The sequence below is a fragment of the Geotrypetes seraphini genome, chromosome 3 (genome assembly GCF_902459505.1).
Source record: "Geotrypetes seraphini chromosome 3, aGeoSer1.1, whole genome shotgun sequence".
Lineage (NCBI taxonomy): Eukaryota > Metazoa > Chordata > Amphibia > Gymnophiona > Dermophiidae > Geotrypetes > Geotrypetes seraphini.
The window spans coordinates 272663180-272685512 of record NC_047086.1 but is presented as its reverse complement, the minus strand read 5'-3'; the positions used below and the strand labels follow the sequence as shown (position 1 = coordinate 272685512).

Genomic DNA, 22333 nt, shown 5'->3' with positions numbered 1-22333 from the left:
GAGAGTGCTGAAACCAGATAGATGCAGCCCTTCCTGGGGTCAGAATTGCAGGATCCTGGTAGTAAGGAAGGAGTACAAAATGTGGATGTTTCCTGTCACTGTCCACCCCCCCCCCCCCCTCCCCTTCACTTTACTTTGTATGCTATTTTTATTTCTTCTTTCTGTAACATATTGATTGTATTTTATGCCTGTTTCAGTCCCCCACAATCAGTCCCTGCAGCAGCTTCCACAATTTAGCTCTGCAATTTGCACCAACTGTGTTGTCTGATTTTCTGTCATTCTTCAGGAAGTCCCTTTCCCTTTTGCTGACATCATTGTCTTCTGCCAAGCCCACCCACAGAAGAATAGAACTGCATCATAGGGGGCGGGACTTTAGAAAGAAATTCCCCACTGAAAGACAGCCTGTTGCTGTCATTAAAAAATGAGCATTCCATTCTTAAGGATCCTGGAGATCCTGAGAATCCTGCAAATCCTGTTTTTTTTACCATGTTGCCTTCCTTTCTGCCCGGGCTGATGCAGCAAGGCTCGCACTTACATAGAACAGCAGAAGTCACCTGATATACTGGCGCATGCGTTTAGCCACCTTCTAACCTCAGATGCTGCGGACCCGTGTTCATTGTGAACCTTAACGTATTAGCACGAGCAAAGAGCAAGTACGGCTGCGCTGAACTATTAAAGGCACAAGGAGGAGGCGGTTCTGCTCTTCTCTGACACAACATCTCTCCCCCGGATACGTCATCATGCCTTTACAGAAACAGGAAGCTGCGTCTGGGGTAACGGTGTACTGGAGAAAGAAAGTCGTGGATTAGTGGTGGGCGTCTTCAGGTACGAGTTTGAAGGAAGGTTGGGGTGGATCGCGGACCGGGAACAGAGGGAGGACAGATGGGGAGTGAAGACTAGTCTCCGAATCTGTGTGAAGAGGGTAGTCGAATGCATGTAACATGTTATCTCTAGGGGGAAGATTCTCAGAACCCACTGTTCCTTTAATGATGATTGCTAACCGGCCAATTCTCAAAAGGGCTCACCCGCTGTCTTTCCCGAGCTTCCTGGCTGACTAAAACTCTTTTCATTCAAACAGTGGCTAGCGAGGATGAGAGGCGCTCTCTCCCCCCTTACACAAATCTTCCTTGCTCCTCCCAACTCCTTCGCGTCGCCTCCCTTCCGCCATATCTTTGTAACATTCCTGGCACAGCAACCCCCAACCTGCTGTCGTACCTGTGTGGGCTCTCCTCTGACATCACTTCCTAGCTGTGGCAGGGCCGCCATCAGAAATTTCTGGGCCCCTTACTGAGCAATCCTATTGGGCCCCCCCACGCACCCCTCCCCCCCCCCCCCCCCCTTCTTCCATGGGCCGAATACACACATACTTTTCTCTGTCGCAGCACTCTTTGACCAAAAGATTTGTAAGCCTGCAACCACGTCAAGGTAGACTCTGTCAGCAGGGCCCTAACCTAACCTAAACTAAACTAATCTATACCTATCTATTCTAAACTAACATATGTCTAATACTGAACTAATAACAAACATCTGCATAATAAATAACTAATAAATAATAGTGCTAGTAGCTATAATTCACTTTTGAATGTAAAATCTCAGTTAAGGATTTCTTTTGACCTTTGTAGGCCAGAAGTAGATCACAATTGCACAATATTTTTTGTAACAAGTATTAAATGTGTTTTTATAAATACTGTAAGCTTAATAAATATATCAGAAAAAACTACACATCTGAGCGCATATCTGAACATACACATCTGTATGATCCCATCCTCCTCTGCTTGCCTATAGCTGCATCATGCATGTTAAAAATGTACGATATGTTGATATGTGCACCTTCCTTCCTTCCCATCCATCCTCCTCAGCCTGTCCTTACACATCCACAGCTGCATGTTAATGATGATGTATATGTTATGATGATAAATAAGTGCATATGAACCCATCATTAACATGCAGCTATGGATGAATATAAAAAAGAAACAATATTCTGTACAATTGTCAATTTATAAATCAGCGTCTTCTCCCCATTCTCTCTTCCCCATTTCCCTTCAGCGTCCTCAGCCCACTCGCTCTCCACTTTCCTTCAGCACACGCACATAAAAACAAGCAGGTAATTTATATCATTTTCATTCTATTCATTCATAGAAATTAAAGTCTAAATAATGCCAGTCACATAACAAAACATGATTTTACAAAAATAATTCCTTGCACAGTCAAGCCTTCAAGGATTACTAGATGTCTTTCAGCAGTTCCCCTCCCTCCCTCCCCCTTACCTTTGTGGCCAAGTCAAAATGATCTACCAACAATAAAATTTAAAAAACACAAAGCACACTGTACGCAGAGAAAATGTTAATTATCATTTATATTCCGCGGGTTTTCAAAGAGGTCAAGGCAGATGACTTTATGCAATGTCACCTCAGTAACAACTATACAAAAATAGACAAATATTCCCCTCCCTTTTTACTAAAACGCGATAGCGGTTTTTAGCGCAGGGAGCTGCGCTGAATGCCCCACACTGCTCTCAACGCTCATAGGCTCCCTGCGCTAAAAAACGCTATTGCGGTTTAGTAAAACCATAGTGCAAAATATAGACAGCATATATAAATTCTCAAAGCAGACACATTTTGATCACTAAATTGAAAATAAAACCATTTTTCCTACCTTTGGTAATTTCATCAGTCTCTGGTTGCACTTTATTCTTCTGACTGTGCATCCAATATTTCTTCCCTTCTTTCAGCCTCCTGTATGCTTCCTCTCCTCCAGACCTCATTCCCTCCCCAAACATTTTCTTTGTTTCACCCTGCCCCTTCTTTCTTTTTCTCTCTCTCCATACCCCCTTTCTTTCTGTATGTCTGTTTTTCTCTCTCTCACCCTGCCCCCTTCTTTCTCTCTCCACACCCTCTTTCGTTCTGTATGTCTGTCTTTCTCTCTCTCTCTTTCCGTGCCCCATTTTTCTTTGTTTCACCCTGCCCCCTTTCTTTCTTTCTTTCTCCCTGCCCTCCCCTATGCCACAACCATTGGGAAAATGCTGCCACCGCCACTGGGGAATAGGCTGCCACTGCCGCCATCGGGAACAGGCCAGCGCCGAGTTCGCCCTGCTTCTCTTCCCCGCGGAGCCGACCAACTCTCGCCACCCAACGTCAATTCTAACGTCGGAGAGGATGTTCTAGGCCAGCCAAAATAACAGAAGGGGCGATAAATCCAAACTCACCACATATCTGGACAAATTCGACATCTTACACGACAACCAATCGGGCTTTTGTTCTGGTCATAGCACTGAAACTATCATAGCCTCTCTATTCGATCACCTACACTCACTATTCAGCCAGGGTTCCAGCGCCCTAATCTTGCAACTTGACCTAAGCAGTGCTTTCGACCTAGTCGACCACACTATTCTCCTAGACTGCTTTGCACACATCGGCATCTCTGGCCAGGTTCTCAACTGGTTCCACGGGTTCCTAAGAAATAGATCTTACAGGGTGATCAAGAACGACTCTTTCTCCCACAGCTGGGACAATTCCTGTGGGGTTCCCCAGGGCTCACCCCTATCCCCCACCCTGTTCAACGTCTATCTCGTCTCCCTGGGAAACCTCCTGCAAAGCTTCAAGCTCAAATTCTTCATTTATGCAGATGACATCACAATAGTCATCCCGCTTTCCAGTTTCACTCTAGAGCTGCTTAACTCTATATCACACATACTCAGGCAGATAGAACTCTGGATGTTATCCTAAGAACATAAGAACATAAGCAATGCCTCTGCTGGGTCAGACCTGAGGTCCATCATGCCCAGCAGTCCGCTCACGCGGCAGCCCAACAGGTCCAGGACCTGTGCAGTAATCCTCTATTTATACCCCTCTATCCCCTTTTCCAGCAGGAAATTGTCCATTCCTTTCTTAAACCCCTGTACTGTACCCTGCCCTATTACGCCCTCTGGAAGCGCATTCCAGGTGTCCACCACTCGTTGGGTAAAGAAGAACTTCCTAGCATTCGTTTTGAATCTGTCCCCTTTCAACTTTTCCAAGTGTCCTCTTGTTCTTTTATTTTTCGAAAGTTTGAAGAATCTGTCCCTTTCTTGGTTACTCTCATTCAATAATATCCCTCCCATCGTATAGTTGTACCTCGGGTTTCTGTTTCCCACATGCAATACTTTACATTTCTCAACGTTGAACTTCATCTTGCATCTCGCCGCCCATTCCCCCAGTTTGTTCAAGTCCCTTTGCAATTCTTCGCATTCCTCTTTAGTCCCAGCTCCACTAAATAGTTTTGTATCGTCCGCAAATTTTATTATCTCACACTTCGTGCCTGTTTCCTATAAATTAAAACTAAACTCTGACAAACTAAATTCTTCCTGGCCACCCCCAACGACAAAATCAAAGAAACCTCAATTCAAGTGAATGGATCGGATTTCCCCCTAGAATAAACCCTAAAAATACTGGGAGTCACCTTGGACAAACACCTATCCCTTGAGAAACACACTGATCTTACCGTCAGGAAAAGCTTCTCGGTGCTCTGGAAACTCCGCACCATAAAAAAATACTTCGATGACAACTCATTCCGTCTGTTAGTACAATCCTCCATTCTCAGCATCCTGGATTACTGCAACATCATTTATCTAGGCTCCATGAAGAAAACCACCAGGAGACTAAAACTGATTCAGAACACCGCCGTCCGCCTTATGTTTGGCTTAAACAAAAGGGACCTTAGATATAAATACAGTTTATCCCGTTTAGGACCTCAGCGGTGCTAACTGTGAGAAAGTTTCATTCACAGATTACAAGCACAGAAGTCTTCATCGGTCATAATTTTTTATATAAATATATTTTTTCTATAAGTTTCGATTATAGTACTTCATTTAATAAATAGATTTTTGAAAAAAAGTACTCATCTCTTTGTTAAAGAAGCATAGCAGGGGTTGCTTCTTTAACAAAGAGATGAGTCCTTTTTTTCAAAAATCTATTTATTAAATGAAGTACTATAATCGAAACTTATAGAAAAAATATAATTATATAAAAAATTATGACCGATGAAGACTTCTGTGCTTGTAATCTGTGAATGAAACTTTCTCACAGTTAGCACCTCTGAGGTCCTAAACGGGATAAACTGTATTTATATCTAAGGTCTCTTATTTTTGACTTTTGTGATTAACCTTAGTATAATAGATATTTACTGCCTTATAAAACTGTACTTAAACAAAAGGGAACACATCACCCCTTTCTACCATAAACTGCACTGGCTGCCATTTGAATCCAGAGCCATATTCAAGTTCGCATGCCTCTGCTACAAAATTGTATTTGGCCTATCCCCAAGCTACCTCAACCCTCACTTCAAGCTAAATCACAACAATAAGAACTCTCGCAGAATTCATCTGTTCGCCTTCCCCTCCCTAAAATTATGTCATCTCAAAAGATTCCTTGACAAAACCTTCTCCTTCCAGGCAGCTAAACTAAACTCATGGCTAGCCCAAATTGTACTCGACACCCCCACCTACCTTGACTTCAGAAAAAACCTCAAAACTCACTTATTCCAGGGACAGAACCCTTAATACACCCTCACACCTCCTCAATTCCCATCAATACAGGTGAACCACCTCCTTCTCTCTTATCGTACACTCCAAACCTATTAACTTCAATGACCGATATATTCCTGAAAATAAAATATTACCTTCCTATTGTACATTCTTGTATATTCCTGTATATTCTTGTATATTTCTTGTATATTCTTGTATATTCCTTGTACATTCTTGTATATTCCTATCAACTTCAATGACCTCTACATTCCTAAAATGTTAATTCCAATGATCTCATCGTTTGTAATCTTAATTAATTGCTGTGAACCGCCTAGAACTCTCTGGGTATGGCGGTATACAAAATAAAATTATTATTATTATTATGATCATTGTACATGAAAAAAATAAGACATCCTCCGAAAATAAGCCCTAGAGCGTTTTTTGGACCCAAAATTAATATGACACTGTCTTATTTTCTGGGAAACATGGCATTTAAAGCAGCACTCTAGGCAAAATTTTCCATCAGGTCTGAGCAGTCAAGCAACCCCCGGCAGCAGGAGGGATGCCCACTCCCTTCTGCTGCTTACGTCATACCCCCAACAACCCCCACCCCCATGCCTCCTATGACCCGCCCCCCTTATTCACAATGGCCAGCTGTTAGGGTGCCTAAACCCTCTGACCAGCAGGCCTGCCTCTTCAAAATGGTGTTCCTTCCCCTCCCCGGTGCATCCTGGAGCCAATTCTCCCCATAGAAGGGGCCTTAGGCAACTTGGGCCAATCAGCCTTAGGCCCCTGCCCAGCACATCCCAGGATGCATTTTGAAGAGGCAGGCCTGCTGGCTGGCCATCATGAACAAGGTGGGGCCCCCACGTTTTCAGAGGCATGACAACGGCAGGGAGTGGGCATCCCTCACGTTGCTTGGGGGGGGGGGTCGCTTGATGGCAGCAGCGGGAGAGAGTGGGCATTCTTCTGCTGCCGGGGGGGGAGGGGTTCAGGGGGTTGCTTGATAGCAGTGGCGAGAGGGAGTGGGCATTCTTCCCGCTGCCGGAAGGGAGGGGAGAGTGTTGGGTGGGTTGCTTGCTTGATGCAGTGGTGGGAAGGAGTGAGCATTACTCCTGCTGATTTTCGATTTGGGGGTCTGTCTTTTTTTTTTTTTTTTTTTTTAAATCATTACAATAGCGGCCAGTCGGATTTTACCACAAACATTTGATAATCTTCCCCTAGGAGTTTAAAAGTATAAGGATGAGAGTGGGCATTGAGGTTTGTGTGCCTATGAGCTACCAAAGGGAGAGGGAGCGAAAATATTGTTTTCCTACTTTAAAGAAAGCTACAAGATACTACCACTCTTTGGTCCATTAAATATTGGCTGTATCATCACCTTTCTTTCTTTCTCCTCCTCCCCGAATCATTGTCTCATCCTTCACTCTTACAAGTAATTTCTCTTTCTTCTCACCCTGTCTCAGTCAGCAGGCTCTCAGGCATGATAGTTTCTGTACTGCCAATTTTCTAGGTTCTAGTGACAGTCTATATTGACCCCTGGGCAAATTATTTTTTTGGCTTGGTGGTAGGATTCCACATATTTAGCTGCTGTTTTTCTTGAGATCATTTTCCTGCTTTTTTAATGTCAAATCTTGATTTCTATTTGCTATAGGAAATGTGTGTCTCTAATAACTTTAGTTTGTACAATAAGGGAGGAAATGCATGTTCATTTCTCCTGCATTGCTTTGCATGCAGAGGTTTCCAGTTAGTTTTGTTTAGACTATATAATCACTTATTCTATATCTAGTAAGGGTGTATCAGTTGTGACAAACCTGTAGCCAGCTTTGTCCCTGTAATGGATATAAGCAGAGCACGGGCCCTGGTCAGGAGAGCTGACCAGGTTAAAAGTAAGGATAGTGAAATGGCTGACTACCCATCAGACAGTGAGGTAGAGCAGGAAGGGTTTAAACCTAAGAATATCCAGCAGAGAATGCCATATCAAAATAGGTTCACAGTGTTTTCATCAGAAATTTTTTCCAGCCGAGTGGGAGGAAATGAAGAACCAGCTCCGCTCCCTCGGAAGAAAACTGAAGGTCAGGGAGGTGGCAGTGGAATTTTCTGAGATCCTCCCGGTACCGAGAGCAGATGCGAAGAGGCAAGATGAACTGCGAGAAATCAACGCCTGGATGAGACGATGGTGCGAGGAAGAAGGATTTGACTTCGTGCGCAACTGGACAGCGTTCTGGGGAAGGAGCAGGTACTATAGGAAGGACGGACTACACCTCACCAAAGAAGGGGCGAGAATATTGACTGGAAACATGAAGAAGGTCATTGAGAAGACTTTAAACTGAAGATCAGGGAAGAGCGGACAGTCGACAACTGGTCGATGGCCCGGACAGCAGGCACTAAGGACATCCGCCCAGATAAAGGGGAAGAACTTGCAGCAAATGAGGGAGACAACAATGGAGCACATATAGGAAGCCGTGAAAGACACAATAAGGACTGTGAAGCCCAGAAAGTCCAAGAAGGTAGCACAAAGGGAGCTTAAATGTATGTACACGAATGACAGAAGCCTGAGAAATAAAATGGGGGAGTTGGAGACACTAGCAAGACGCGAAAGAAATAGATATTATTGGCATAACAGAAACATGGTGGAATGAGGGAAAACGAATGGATACAGTACTGCAGGGATACAAGCTTTACAGAAGAGACAGAACAGGACAGAAAGGGGGAGGCATTGCCCCTAAATGTCCAGGAGGAGTAGGGAAGGTGGAGGAGAAAAAGAAACTGGAGTCCCTCTGGGTAAAGATCCCCAGACAGAACGGAGCAGACACAAAAATAGGTCTCTACTATCGACCTCCAGGACAGACGGAGGAAGCAGACTCTGAGATGATAGAAGAAATAAGACATGAATGTAGGACGGGCAATGTAACGATCATGGGAGACTTCAGAGTTCCAGGAATAGACTGGAACCTAGTAACCTCAAGCTGCGGCAAAGAAATAAAGTCCTGGAAATGATGGGTGACTGCTTCCTAGAACAAATGGTAGGAGAACCGACAAGAGGAAACGCCACCTTGGACTTGGTCCTAAATGGCATAATTGGGCAAACAAAGAAGTAGAAGTCACGATCCCGCTGGGGACGAGCGATCACAGTATGATTCTACTTTAAAACTCGACATCGGAAAGTGGGGAAGCGAACCAAGACCCTAACCACAACCTTAAACTTTAAAAAGGAAGATACGACAACATGAGAGCCATGGTAAGAAAACGGATCAAAAAAAGGATAGCTGAAATCGAAACGGTAGAGCAAGCATGGTCCCTACTAAAAAAATACTATCACCGAAGCACAGAATCTATACATTCCACAGATAACCAAAGGAAGGAAAACTAAAGCCAAAAGAGAACCAGCTTGGCTAACCAAAGAGGTGAAGGATGCAGTTAGGGAAAAGAAGGACTCTTTTAAAAAATGGAAACGCGAGAATACAACCGAGGCTTGGAACAGTTACAAAGACGACCAGAAGAAGTGCCACAAGGCGGTGAGAGAAGCCAAAAGGGCCTATGAGGAAAAGATAGCCCAAGAGGCCAAAAACTTCAAACCCTTTTTTAGATATGTTAAAGGGAAAAAACCTGCAAAGGAGACAGTAGGCCCTCTCGACGATCAAGAAGAAAAGGTTACATCAAAGAAGACAAACAGATTGCAGACAGATTAAATTCCTTCTTTGCTTCTGTCTTTACCAAGGAAGACGCCACTTCAATATCCAAAACAGTGAAAGTTTTCAAGGGAGAAATAGAGGAGAGCCTCACCACAGTGAAGGTGGATCTGGACCAGATATACTATCAGATTGACAAACTAAAAAGTGACAAATCCCCTGGCCCAGATGGAATTCACCCGAGAGTATTAAAGGAACTAAAGATGGAAATCGGAGAACTACTGCAATCCCTCGCTAACATGTCAATTAGAACCCGGACGGATACCAGAAGACTGGAAGATAGCGAACGTCATCCCAATCTTCAAAAAAGGATCAAGGGGAGAACCGGGAAACTATAGACCTGTGAGTCTCAAATCGGTCCCTGGGAAGATGGTTGAGGCTTTGATTAAAGACAGCATAGTACAGCATCTAGATAACCATGACCTGCTGAAAGGTAGTCAGCATGGCTTCAGGAAAGGAAAGTCGTGCTTGACCAACTTACTTCAATTTTTTGAGGAGTGAACAAACAAGCCGATAGCGGAGAAACCGGTAGACGTAATATACTTGGACTTCCAGAAAGCGTTCGACAAAGTACCTCATGCGAGACTTCTCAAAAAACTACAAAGTCATGGAATAGAAGGGGATATACTAAGATGGATAGGAAAATGGCTGGAAAACTGAAGACAGAGAGTGGGCATAAATGCGAAGTACTCAGACTGGAAGAAAGTAACTAGCAGTGTGCCTCAGGGCTCGGTTCTTGGGCCTATTTTATTCAATATCTTCGTAAATGACCTGGAAGAAGAAACGACCAGTGTTATTGTCAAGTTTGCGGATGACACAAAGCTATGCCGGACAATCAGATCACAAAAAGACAGCGAGGAACTTCAGAGAGATTTGAAGCAACTTGAGAGATGGGCAGAAAATTGGCAGATGAGTTTTAATGTGGAAAAATGCAAAGTGATGCACCTGGGCAGAAAAAACAAGGAGCATGAGTATAAACCGTTAGGTATATCATTGGAGAAGAGCGAACAAGAAAAAGGCAGGACCCTAAAGCCGTCGGCTCAATGTGCAGCGGCGGCAAAGAAAGCTAACAGGATGTTAGGCATGATAAAGAATGGAATCATGAGTAGAATAAGGGAGGTCATAATGCCGCTTTATAGAGCAATGGTCAGACCACACTTGGAATACTGTGTCCAACACTGGTCTCCATACCTGAAGAAGGATATAACACTGCTGGAGAAGGTGCAGAGGCGAGCGACGAAGCTAGTTGAAGGTATGGAGAACTTGAGCTATAAGGATCGCCTCAGAAAACTGGGATTATTCACTCTTGAGAAGAGAAGACTGAGAGGGGATCTGATAGAGACTTTTAAATTGCTAAAAGGAATCGACAAAATGGAGCAAGCTCACTCACCAGCAGGGGGAAAGGATGGAGAGCAAGAAATAGCTTTATTCACATTGGCGAATTTGACCCAGACTCGGACCAGAGGTCATGGCCTGAAGCTGAGACGGGACACGGCCAGGACAAATGTCAGAAAGTTCTGCTTCACACAGCGAGTGGTGAACGCCTGGAACTCTCTCCCGAAAGAGATGGTGGAGGAAACTACCATTCTAGGATTTAAGGGAAAATTGGACGCACATCTTCTTGCAGAACACATTAAGGGATACGAGTGACTAATGTATGCACTAGGGTACGCCTGGCTGAGCCTCCGAGTGTGCGGATCACCGGACTGGATGGACCCCAGGTCTGATCCGGTGCAGGCATTTCTTATGTTCTTATGAGTGGCACGAAAAAGTAGCCGGGTGGGGGCAGGACAGGGAAATTTGGTAGTGCAAATTTGGTGCTATGCAAATTACCCCTCCCTGCTTATGGTGAAGGAGTAGGGTCGGGGAAGAAGGTTGGCGTGCAGCCTGGAACGCTATGAAAATTACCCCTTCCTGCTCACGGTGAAGGAGTAGGGCAGGGGTGTCCAACCTTTTGGCTTCCCTGGGCCGCATTGGATGAAAAGAAATTTTCTGGGGCCACATAAACACTAACACTAGCTGATGAGCAAAAAAAAAGGCTGAGCAGGTCCCAAATTTGCAATCACTAATATAGAAGATGTACGTATCTACTATAATAAAACCCTAAGCGTGCATGCGCAAACTTTGTGATCCCTGCGTCCATGATGCATAACTCCGTGCCAGTAGAACGAGCCTGTGGCGGAGGAGTTTGTGACCACGGATGCAAGGAAGTGGAAAACATGCCAGCAACTCCCCCCTCTCGCCCTCACTCACTCTAAGACGGTAGTAAATCTATTCATTCGCGTCTGCCCTCCTTTTCAAAGCAGCCTGCTGAGGATTTGCTGGCCAGCTGTAGCGAAACCTCGCAAGCCACTCTCCACCTCGGTAGCACGTTCCCTCTGATGTGAATCCCGCCCCTCCTTTGACGTAAGGGATCGTGTCAGAGGAAATGTGCTACCGAGGTGGAGAACGGCCTGCGAAGTTCGCTACAGCCGGCCGGCATTCCTCAGCAGGCTGCTTTGAAGAGGAGGGCAGACGCGAATGAAGAGCAGCAGCGGCAGTAGTGGTTCATGCCGGTGGGCCAGAAGAGACCAGGAAGCCGGGATGGAGGGAGGGTAGGAACGGCGGTTTGGGAGCAGGTATTAGGGAGCAGGGAAGAGGTGCTACTGGACAGGGGGAGCAGGGAAGGGGTGCTGCTGGACAGTGGGGAGATAAAAGGAAGGGAGAACGGCTACTGCTTGACAGGAGGAGCAGTGAAGGGGTGCTGCTGGACAGGTATTGAATGGACAGGGGAAGCAGGGAAGAGGTGCTACTGGACAGGGGGGAGGTAAAAGGAAGGGAGAAGGGCAGCTGCTGGTGGAAAGGGGGGAGGTAAAGCGAAAGGAGAAGGGGTGCTGCTGGACAGGGGGAGCAGGGAAGAGGTGCTGCTGGAAGGGGGGAGGTAAAGCGAAGGGAGAAGGTATGCTGCTGGACAGTGGGGATGTATAAGGAAGGAAGAACGACTACTGCTGGACAGGTATTGATGGACGGGGGAGCAGGAAAGAGGTGCTGCTGGACATGTATTGATGGACAGGGGAAGCAGGGAAGAGGTGCTGCTGGATGGGGGAGGTAAAAGAAAGGGAGAAGGGCTGCTGCTGGACAGTGGGAGCAGGGAAGAGGTGCTGCGGACAGGTATTGATGGACAGGGGAAGCAGTGAAGGGGTGCTACTGGACAGGGGGGAGGTAAAAGGAAGGGAGAAGGGCTACTGCTGGACAGGGGGAGCAGGCAAGGGATGGTGGACAGCTGAGGAAAGAGAGAGACAGAAAGAAAAACAGACAGACAGCGGCCAAGGAGAGAGAGAGAGACATAAAGAAAAACAGACAGAAAAGCGGCCAAGGAGATACAAAGAAAGAAAAACAGACAGCACCCGTTAATGTAATAATAAACCTTCATTAAAGGGACACTGTGGAGAGGAACGAGAAAAGCAGTAATGCTCACCCTGACTGAGTGATCCTCCATATGCACCGCTGACAGTGTGAGTAGCCACAGGCTTCCACATCCCCACTCTGAGCAAGGATGCGCACTCCTGGTTTTCCCATTCACATCTATTACAGCTACGGTGAGCCTCTTCAGAGGTGAGCCTCATCAGAGTGGGGATGCTGCATCAGCTGTCATCGACGCACGTGGAGGATCATTCAGTCAGGATAAGTATTATTGCTTTTTTGGACCTCCCACTTTGAGCTTAGACTCCCTCAAAATGAACATCTCCCGAGCTGAAGCTAGTAGGGATCCCCAAGCCTCATCAACTGACAGCCACCTCCTCCCCTCCAACTTCCCAAGTTCTGGAGCTGGCAGCAATATTGCAGAGTTGCTGCCTTCCATCCTCCCTGCCCCCCCCCCCACCTTGGCTTTCATGCATGCATGAAAGCAGTGGCAACTTGAGGTTATTGTCATTGGCTACAAAGTTTGGAGATTTTGGGTTGTCAGATGTCTTCAGGTGGCAGGGATTGGGGATCCCCAATAGCTCTAGTATTTGTAAATTGCACTCAGGCGGGGAGAAACTTTGGTGCCCATCCACTAATTTTGGGCTCCAGTCCCTCCCTAAATCAGATGTATATGACTAAGCCACTGAATACAAAAATAATTGTGATGCACATATCCCAAAGCTAACATATTCCAGTTAATAAATTCATAATAAAACAATTTTTTCTACCTTGTTGTCTGGATATTTTGTTTTTCCATCATCTTGGTCCCAGTTTCTCTTTCTGCTTTTTGTCTATCTTCAAATAATTCTCTTTCCAGTGTCTGCTGTTCATTTTTTTCTCCTCTCTTGTTCCATTTTCTCCTTATACTTGTCTCCAATGTATTGATTTTTCCCTTTCAGCTTTCTTAACTTTTTCTTTTATTTTTTTGCCTTCTTTCTCACTCTTCTTCTTTTTAAATGTTCAGCTACCTCTCAATTCTCCATCTTCTCTCAGTCCCTAGCTCTCCCATTTCCCATCTCACTCCTTTCCCAGCCTCCTATTTCTATTTCTTTCTATCTACTCCCCATTACCACATTTCTACCACTGTACTCACTGCTCTCTCACTCATCTTGTCATCTCCGTTTTGACCTCATCCACATGGCTCACCACTTTCAGAATCCCCTCCCTCTCTCCACTGGTCAGGCTATTAACTCCCTGTCCCTTTCTTTCCATCTCCTTTCTTATCCCAGATCTCATCCTTCCTGCCCTCCCATGGGTCCATCTCTCCTCCTCTATCCCCATGGTCCAACATTTTGATCCTTCTCTTTTCTGTTTTTCTTCTTCTCTCCCCTTTTGAAGCTGAACAATGAAATGGAGGAAAAAAAGAGAATGCTGCCTTCCATCCACAGGCCTAAAATTTCTCCCTACCTCCCTTCCATCTCTAGATCCAACTTCTCTCCCTTTCTTCTGTGCTCCCTCTGGCAGGTATTTACCTTCTGGTCGGCTCCCATGCTGCAATCATTTTTCTGGTGAAAGCTGCGGGCGGTGATGGCTGGCTCCTCACACGATCCGTGGCTGTTGCTGGAAGCATTTATTTTATGGCCATAGGCAATCCGCGCCTGTGCTGGAAGCGTTCCCTCCCTTCTGTGCCACCCTCCGGCGAGTAGTTTTCTGGCCGGCTCCCTTGCTGCAGTCGTTTGTGGGCAGCGTCGGCTCCTCGCGCACGATTCACGGCTGGTTCGGAAGCCGCCTCTCTGATGTCGTGATGTCAGAGGGAACACTTCTGATACAGCTGCAGATCACGTACGAGGAGCCAATGACGCCCGCGGACAACTGCAGCAAGGGAGCTGGCCACAAACTACCTGCTGGAGGGAGGCACAGAAGGGAGGGAGAGAGAAGCTGGGCCGCACAAAACTCCTTATTGGGCCGCAGGTTGGACACCCCTGGAGTAGGGGGCAGGGAAGTATGTCTCACAATTTAATTTTGTATGTCTAATTTGTTAAAATATTACTTTCCTTGTTAACTTTTTAAAAATTTTTGTTATGTACAACGCTTTGTACCTTTTGGATAAGCGTTTAATCAAAAACCTGAATAAACTTGAACTTGAAACTTGGAAGAGGATTGGCGTGTGGCTTCGATGCGGTGCGCACGGCTAAAACATGCTAGGGAGAACACTGCAGTACTGTCATTCCAGGTTCAAGTATTAATTCGATGAGTGGAGCTTCTCTGAAGAGCTCATAGCCTCCATTGCATCCATACTGCTGTGGTAGAGTGCAGTAGTGCATTTCTTGGCAGATGCCAGCCCCTCTTTGCCATAACCAAGCTTGGTTACTTCTGCTGCAAGGCGTTTCTGAGGTCCTCGCTTCTCTTGCTCTTTCTTGTGCATGTCCATGATGTGTACAATCTCCGGAAGAAGCAAAAAAGTGAAAAGTTTCAAAAGTCTTTCTACACAGGAGTCCTGTTGTCGGACAATGAACTTGCCTTGTTACCCTCTGGATGAACTCATAGCCTGTCATTATGTTGCCCAGCTGGTCGGAGCCACCAATCTGGATCCGGCAGTCATGGTGCTGGTGCAAGTAGTAGAAGTCATAGGCCTGGAACATCTGATAGACAAATTCAACTAGGCTCATGCCCTCGGGGCTCTGTAGGCAAGACTGCACACTATGCCGGCTCAGCAGTGTGCCATGCGAAAATGGAGACCCATTAAGACCAGAAACTCCACGGCTCTACGTTCCTCATACCAGGTGGAATTCAGGATACTCAAACTGCCTCACGCCCTTTCCCTCTGCCCTCCAACCCAGCCAGCATTCGTTCCCCTTAACTGTATCCACGATATCCTGTTTGTCTCTAGATTGTAAGCTCTTTGAGTAGGGACTGTCTTTGTAACTCTGTACAGTGCTACGTATGTCTGGTAGCAGTACAGACATAGTTAATCATAGTAGCAGTTTTTCAACGTAATTACATTTAGATTAGATCCTTTTTTTAAACTGCAGCTGAAGTTCAGATTCACAATGCGGCTTTGTACATGGCTCGCTGCTCCTGCGCCCTTTTCAGTCCCTCGACTCGCCCCTCTCTTAGGCTGCTACCTGGCTGACGGTCTCTGACCCCTGCAACTCTCTCCCTGCGCCTATAGGGGGGCGCTCGTTGAGCTGCACTCTGCCACAGTAGCTCCGGCGGCTCACCGGCCCGGTGCGGCTCGCAGGCACCATGGCCAAGAGGTCGGGCTTCCGGCTGGAGACGGAGATCAAGCACTGCTGCTCCGAGTGCCAGTGGGAGCGGATCCCTGAGCTCATCAAGCTGCTTTCGGCCAAGCTCATCGCTAACAGTAAAGAGCAAGCCAGGCCTAGTCAAGCCGTGAAGCCTCAGACTTTCTTGTCTGGCAGACCCGGGAGGGAGTGTTAATGGAAGCACCCATTCATTTCTGAATATTTATGAGGGGGCAAGTAATTACAGGTAGACAGACGGCTTCAGCAATGGGAACTTTACAAAGTAAATCTGCAGGGGAGTTTGGGTCAGGGCAGAGATGTCAGCAGAATATAACATAAAGAATAGCCTTTCTGTAGGGTTATGACCACTACATGTCTGGATTTCCCCGTTGGCGCACACACGCCGCAAACTCTCACACAGCCCGCACATGTTCTGCACCAGTTGCTCAAGCGAAAGTAGCTCACACCTATCTATCCGCTGGGGTCTCCGATGCATGTGGTTGCCCCGCCAATGAGTGCAATGGCGTGGTAGCCTGCATGCTGAAAGCACAGGAACGCCAGTATAGCTGGCAAGTGGACCACATGTAAGGAATCAGCTATGGGATCGAAGTACACCGTCTGTGCGCCGCTCTGCAATAGAAAAAAAGGCTGAGGCGGGAGTCAAATGTTGAACTTCCGGCAGCTCTTCAGGCTGTGCCTGGGGAATCCCCAAGCCGGTAAGAGGGTGTTTAAAAAAAGTATTTGAGCAGCGGCAGTAGCAACAGGATTTGCGACTGAGATGACAGCTGGGTGGTCATCTAAATTAGCCGGGTGGAGCGCCCGACTAAAAGGCTCTAAAAGGCCCGACTAAAAGGAGAACACTGGGTTCATCAGAAAGCCTGATAGGACTTTTACTGAGAAATGGAGACATAGTCCTGCAAGGTATGCACACTCAGCCTAGGAAAAACCAGTTATTTCCCTAGGGATTTCCTGCCCAACCCCCCTGCTCCTAGGAGAGAGGGGTGGGGCTATGACACACGTAAAAGCAGAGCCCTGAATCACAGAGAGGAGGGCAGGAACACAGGCAGGAATGGAGGTGAAGTTGAGGAATCAAGGCACCAGCAGCATAGCACAGAGGCAGGTGAGGACGTGGAGATGGCAGAGGACTTCCCAAGCCTGACCCCAGCTGCTGAGAAAGCTGAGGCAATGGACACCACCGAATTGCTTCTGGAAGCTGACTCTAACCCAGAGGGAATGGAGGTTAGTCCATGAGTTTCAAGTTTCAAGTTTATTATGATATTTGATTAAACGCTTTTCAGATTACAAAGCGTTTTACAAAGGCAATAAAATCACAAATACATTAAAATTAAAAATGACTACTTTAAAAAGTAAAAAACAAACTGGGGTGACATGCCACATGAAACGGTAGGAAAGAAAGAAAAAATACAATTTTAAAATAAAATAACCAAAATGGGGTAGTACATTAGGAAGGTGAGGGGAAAAAATTTAGAACAGAAGAAAAGTTAAAAGGGAAGGGGATGGGGATCTTAATTTGATGAAGGGTGATGAAAATAGGAAATAACCAGCAAAAAAAACCAAACTTTTAGTTAAAGGCTTCTTTAAAAAGAAGACACTTTAAGCTATTCTTAAATTTTTGCAAGTCTGGTTCAAGTCTTAAATAAAGAGGGAGTGAGTTCCAAATTGTTGGAGCAGTAACCGAGAAGATCAAGTCACGGCGAGTACCAATGATTTTTAAAGAGGGAACGTATAGGGTAGATTGTGAGGATGATCTGAGAACTCTAGGCGAATTGTATGGAATCAGATGTCTATCTATAAATGCTGGAGTATTATATTTTAATGTCTTGAAGACTAAAAGAGCTATTTTAAATGTTATCCTATATGAAATGGGAAGCCAATGGGCATGTTGGAGTAGAGGCGTGACGTGGTCGAATTTTTTAGAACCTGAAATTACCTTTATTGCAGTGTTTTGTATAATTTGGAGGCGCCTAATATCCTTATGATAAGCCCCCTTTAATAAGGAGTTACAATAGTCTAATTTTGAGATCACTAGGGAGTGAATTAGAGTATTGAGAGATGGAGAATCAAGAAGGGGGACCAGCGAACGAATCATTCTTAGTCTATAGAAGCAATTTTTAACCAAAGAGCTAATGTGTGGTCGAAAGGTGAGATTATTGTCTATTATGACACCCAAGATTTTTGTATTAGTAGTGTGATTAAGGGGTTTGTTATCGATTATGATTGGATTAATGAGTTGAACGCCTTCTTTCCCTGAGAAAAGCACAGTTGTGGATTTATTGATACTTAAAGAAAGTTGATTAATATTCAACCACTTATGGATTTTATGGATTTTATGAGGGGAAGTGAAGCAAAGCTGCGTTTGTGTGCTGGTTCTCTGTTAACCTGAGACCAGCTGGCCTTGATTAGTGAGTGCAGGAAAACCTCTCCGTTTTGCTCAGAGACTGCGTGGAGGTGATTGTGTAATAAAGGGACTGTATCTGTGAATGTGTGGAACCTCTGTGATAAAACCTCTACAAAGCTAACAACTTATCTAACATTCTGCTGTGCTCTGACGGCTGGAAAGCTCAGCTGATGCTGATGAGCTCGAGTGCAAGGCATAGGTCTGAACGGAGCCTGAGCTGGGAACTTTATCTCTAAAGTTTGCTATTCTTTTCTACTGGCTAAGTTTATGCAGTTTATTTTCATTGTTGAGAAGTTTATTTTCATGACATTTTTGCTTATTTAAACCCTGGTGAAGAGGACTATCTTTAAACAGAGAAAGTCCAAGGGAATGCAGTTATATGCCATACATGGACTTAAGCCATTCTGACAATTCTGACAAACTGTATAATATTTTTGCTTTATGCTTAATTTTTGCATTCCTTGAGGGTGGCTGATAGTATTGCTAAACCGCCTGCCGGTCAGAACAGGTGATAGCTGTGTGACACAGTTTAGCTTATTTGACCAAGGTACAGTAGTCATAACATAGAATTAGAACTGACATAAACAAGACGAAGATCATGAACATGGAAAATGTTGAAGATTTTGAGCTTAAAGGTGATAGAAGTTGTAAAGAATTTCAATCTCCTGGGCTCTTTTGTAAACAAAGAAGCAGAATAGCACTTGGTCACTCTTCAATGAAAGTTCTCGACAAAGGTTTCAAAAGAAAGGAAATAACAATCCAAACGAAGATCAGATTTGTCCACGCACCAATTTTCTCAGTGGTCAATTACTGATGTGAGAGCTGGACACTAGGGAAACAAGACAGAAAGAAGATTGACTTGTTTGAGCTTTGGTGCTGGAGAAGGATTTTATGCATGCCATGGACCACCAGAAGAACTAATAAATTGATTCTTGAAGAGATCAAACTGGCTGTCACTCGAAGCCCAAATGATGAAGTTATGACTGTCTTTTTTGTCACACCGTCAGAAGAGAAAGATCATTGGAAAAGGATATCATGTTTGGGGAATAGCGAAAAAAACGAGGCGGATGATGCTGGAAGATCTTACTGGACTATGGACTACGAATAGCTACAAATAGCTCAAAACCAATTTCTTTTTTAGATCTGTAATTCATCAAGTCACTAGGGGCTCCTTTTACGAAGGCGCGGTAGCGGTTTAACACGTGTAATAGCGTGCGCTAAACTGCTAGCCGCTACTGCCTCCTCTTGAGCGGGCGGTAGTTTTCCAGCTAGCGCGGGGGTAACACATGATTAAAAGTCGCGCGCATTAAAGCCGCTACTGCAGCTTCATAAAAGGAGCCCTAAGACTCAAATACGAGTTGATGGCACCTAACAAAAGTAGTCTCAAGTAGGTTTTAAGGAGGCATCTATAGGGATTTCCAGACTTGCTGAATATCCCCAATAAATACACACACTTTAGATTTGCATACATTGAAGATCCAGCATAATTCAAATTAGATTTTAAGCATTTGTTTGTGTACAGGATTGATCTCTGCATGGCAGAGTTGAGGGCACTGATTCTATGCACTAGGACAATATACAATAGCACCAAATGTAACTTGCCTACTATTAATTAACTAGTCTTATAGCCCGTTACATTAACGGGTGCTCTCTCTCCCTCTCGCTGTCTGTCTGTCTTTCTGTCTCTCTCTTTCCTTGGCTGTCCACCACCACCCCTTGCCTGCTCCCCCTGTCTATCAGTAGCCCTTCTCCCTTCCTTTTAGCTCACTTGTGTCCACCACCACCCCTTCACTGCTCCCCCTGTTCAGCAGTAGGCCTCCCTTTTACCCACCTGTCCAGCAGCACCTCTTCCCTGCTCCCCCTGTCCTGCAGTACCCGTTATCTGCTTCCCCTGTCCAGCATCCGACTTCGCCACAGCTCAACTGCCTGCACGCGCTGACAACCGCCTCAAGACGCCGTGGCCTGCATGTGCTGACAGTCGCCGCGCGTGCCTCAATCTGACAGCCACCTCAAGTCGCCCTGGTACTGGCCCGCTCCTGGCATCGCTTCCACCACCGCCATCCATGCTGGGCGGGAAAGTGGGCTCCATGAGAGGCCTGTGGGGCCGAAGCCAGTCAGCGTGGCTGGTGCTTGGGAGGTGGAGTCCTGGTGTCTTCTAGCGCACATGCACACTCTTGCAGGCCACGGACCTACAGATCAGGGATCACGGAACACGCCGGTAAGAATGCGCATGCACGATGCATGATAGTAGATTATCCTATCATACCCAGAGAGCTCAGAACATGTTACAAGGTAACGTACATAATACTTGGACAAAACATGTTACAGCATGCACTGTAACCTGTTTGACTTGAAAAAGTTGCACTGTATTACAACAAATGGATGAATATATACAGAGGCCTAGATTCTGTAAAGTGCGCCTAACTTTAGGCGTGCTTTAGACTTTCATGTGGCGCAAGTGGCGATTGGTGTTATTTAGGCATCATATAGACATCTCTAATGCACTAAGCGTATCTTAGGCGTGTATTAGGCACGCGTTCCCAAAACCCCTATATAGACACCAGATAGACATCCCTACGATGTTATATATAAAAAAGGTGGTTTTTACTGATTTGTTATCATTATTTCAGGACTGTAAGCTTTAACATAATTAACCCAAAGTATGCCATCATTAAAAGGATAATAAAAACACAGTATACCATGTTTAAAAGGATATTTATAATATATTAGTTTCAGTGGGAGTTGATCTGGGAACATCAGCATGGAAGGTGGGAAGCTTCACTCCTGTGCTACACAGAAACTTGTATAGCAATGGTATCATTAGCTCCTATAAGAAGTGTAAAGCATAGGTCTTTGAGCTCCATATAGGCTTCAAATAGATGTGGTTTAAGCTCCAGAAAGGCTTTAGCACGATACATGCTATTTAGGTCATCCAATCAGCTTTCTCTGGGCATTCCACAGATGTTATTTGAGAGAGGTTTTTAGAAGCAATTCCTTGCTCTAAATAACACTCTCTTTGTCATGAAACATTGCTGCAATCAGCTCATTCTTCAAAGCAAACAGAAAGCCCATAACTTCAATTGGCCAAGCTTAAAAACAGAATAAAACACAGAACAGATCTGAATGTGGCTTCTAGTTCATTGCAAATGGAGGTATGCAGTTGCACAATGATGATGTCATTGTAACATCATCAAAGTGCACCTGCACAAGTAAAAGACAGACCGGGAGTGGAACTCACAACCTCTGGAAGATCAGTACAGCGCTTTTACTCATTGACCTACAGTACCTTCAACTCCAGTTTCTCTGACTCCCATGTCATATCAGCTTAGTGATCTGCTAAGGTAAAATCTGCTTAGCTATCATCTCACAGTTAGCTGAGACAAAAGACTGGTAACTCAATGGCTTAAAGCGCTGCTTTCATGTCCCAAAAGCCAGAATCTCAAGTTGGGTTCAATAAATGTGACATGGATTCAAATACTGCTGTTTTGTAGCAAATGCAAACTCAACTTTTGGAATAGATTGTTTCTAGTATTGCTAATGTGCTGTTTGAGATGAAAATTAGATGCGATTGGTCTGTAGCTTGTCATTTTTATTAAAATGAGCAATTTGTCAGCTGAAGGACATGAAGGAGTTGAACCGCTGTGCTACAGAATCAGCCATAAAATCATAGCAATTCTAATTGGATTATACTGTGCTGCTTAGGTGTCCTTTGGGCACCCAAAGAATGTCGAATCGGCTGCAGTTCAGCATATCTCAAGCTGTCAGGGTAGGAAACTGACTGAAAGAAGCCACCAAGTTAAGGCACCTGGTTCATCCTCTTCACCTCTCATCTAATCTCATGCTCTCAAATATTATGTTAGTTGCAGGCTGTGATGCAGGAGACATGCCAACTACCCTGTTTGCCACCCCCATCCCCCCTTTGCAGCTTGGGCTTCATGAACAGTAGATAAGACAAAGGTCAGTGTGACCAAAGGAGCTGAAGTGGTGCTTATTAAGGAAAACACTAATGCCCGGCTGCTACTTAATATAAATAAGCACAAGGTGAAAAATAGTATAAGATTTTTATTGCACAGTCCAGGAAAGCAGCAACTGCAGT

General features: G+C 45.2%; 1 protein-coding gene and 1 pseudogene across 1 annotated transcript in view; one reads left to right on the top strand and one right to left on the bottom strand.

Annotated features, from left to right (window-relative positions):
• The first annotated feature begins 593 nt into the window (after nucleotides 1-593).
• The window catches only part of NANP (N-acetylneuraminic acid phosphatase), a 100206-nt gene continuing 78466 nt past the window's right edge, over nucleotides 594-22333 (top strand). Inside the window, exon 1 of the mRNA XM_033935528.1 lies at nucleotides 594-825. The gene's annotated coding sequence lies outside the window, so the exon portion shown is untranslated. The remainder of the gene's footprint in view (nucleotides 826-22333) is intronic.
• Nucleotides 14775-15929, bottom strand: LOC117357272 (annotated as a pseudogene).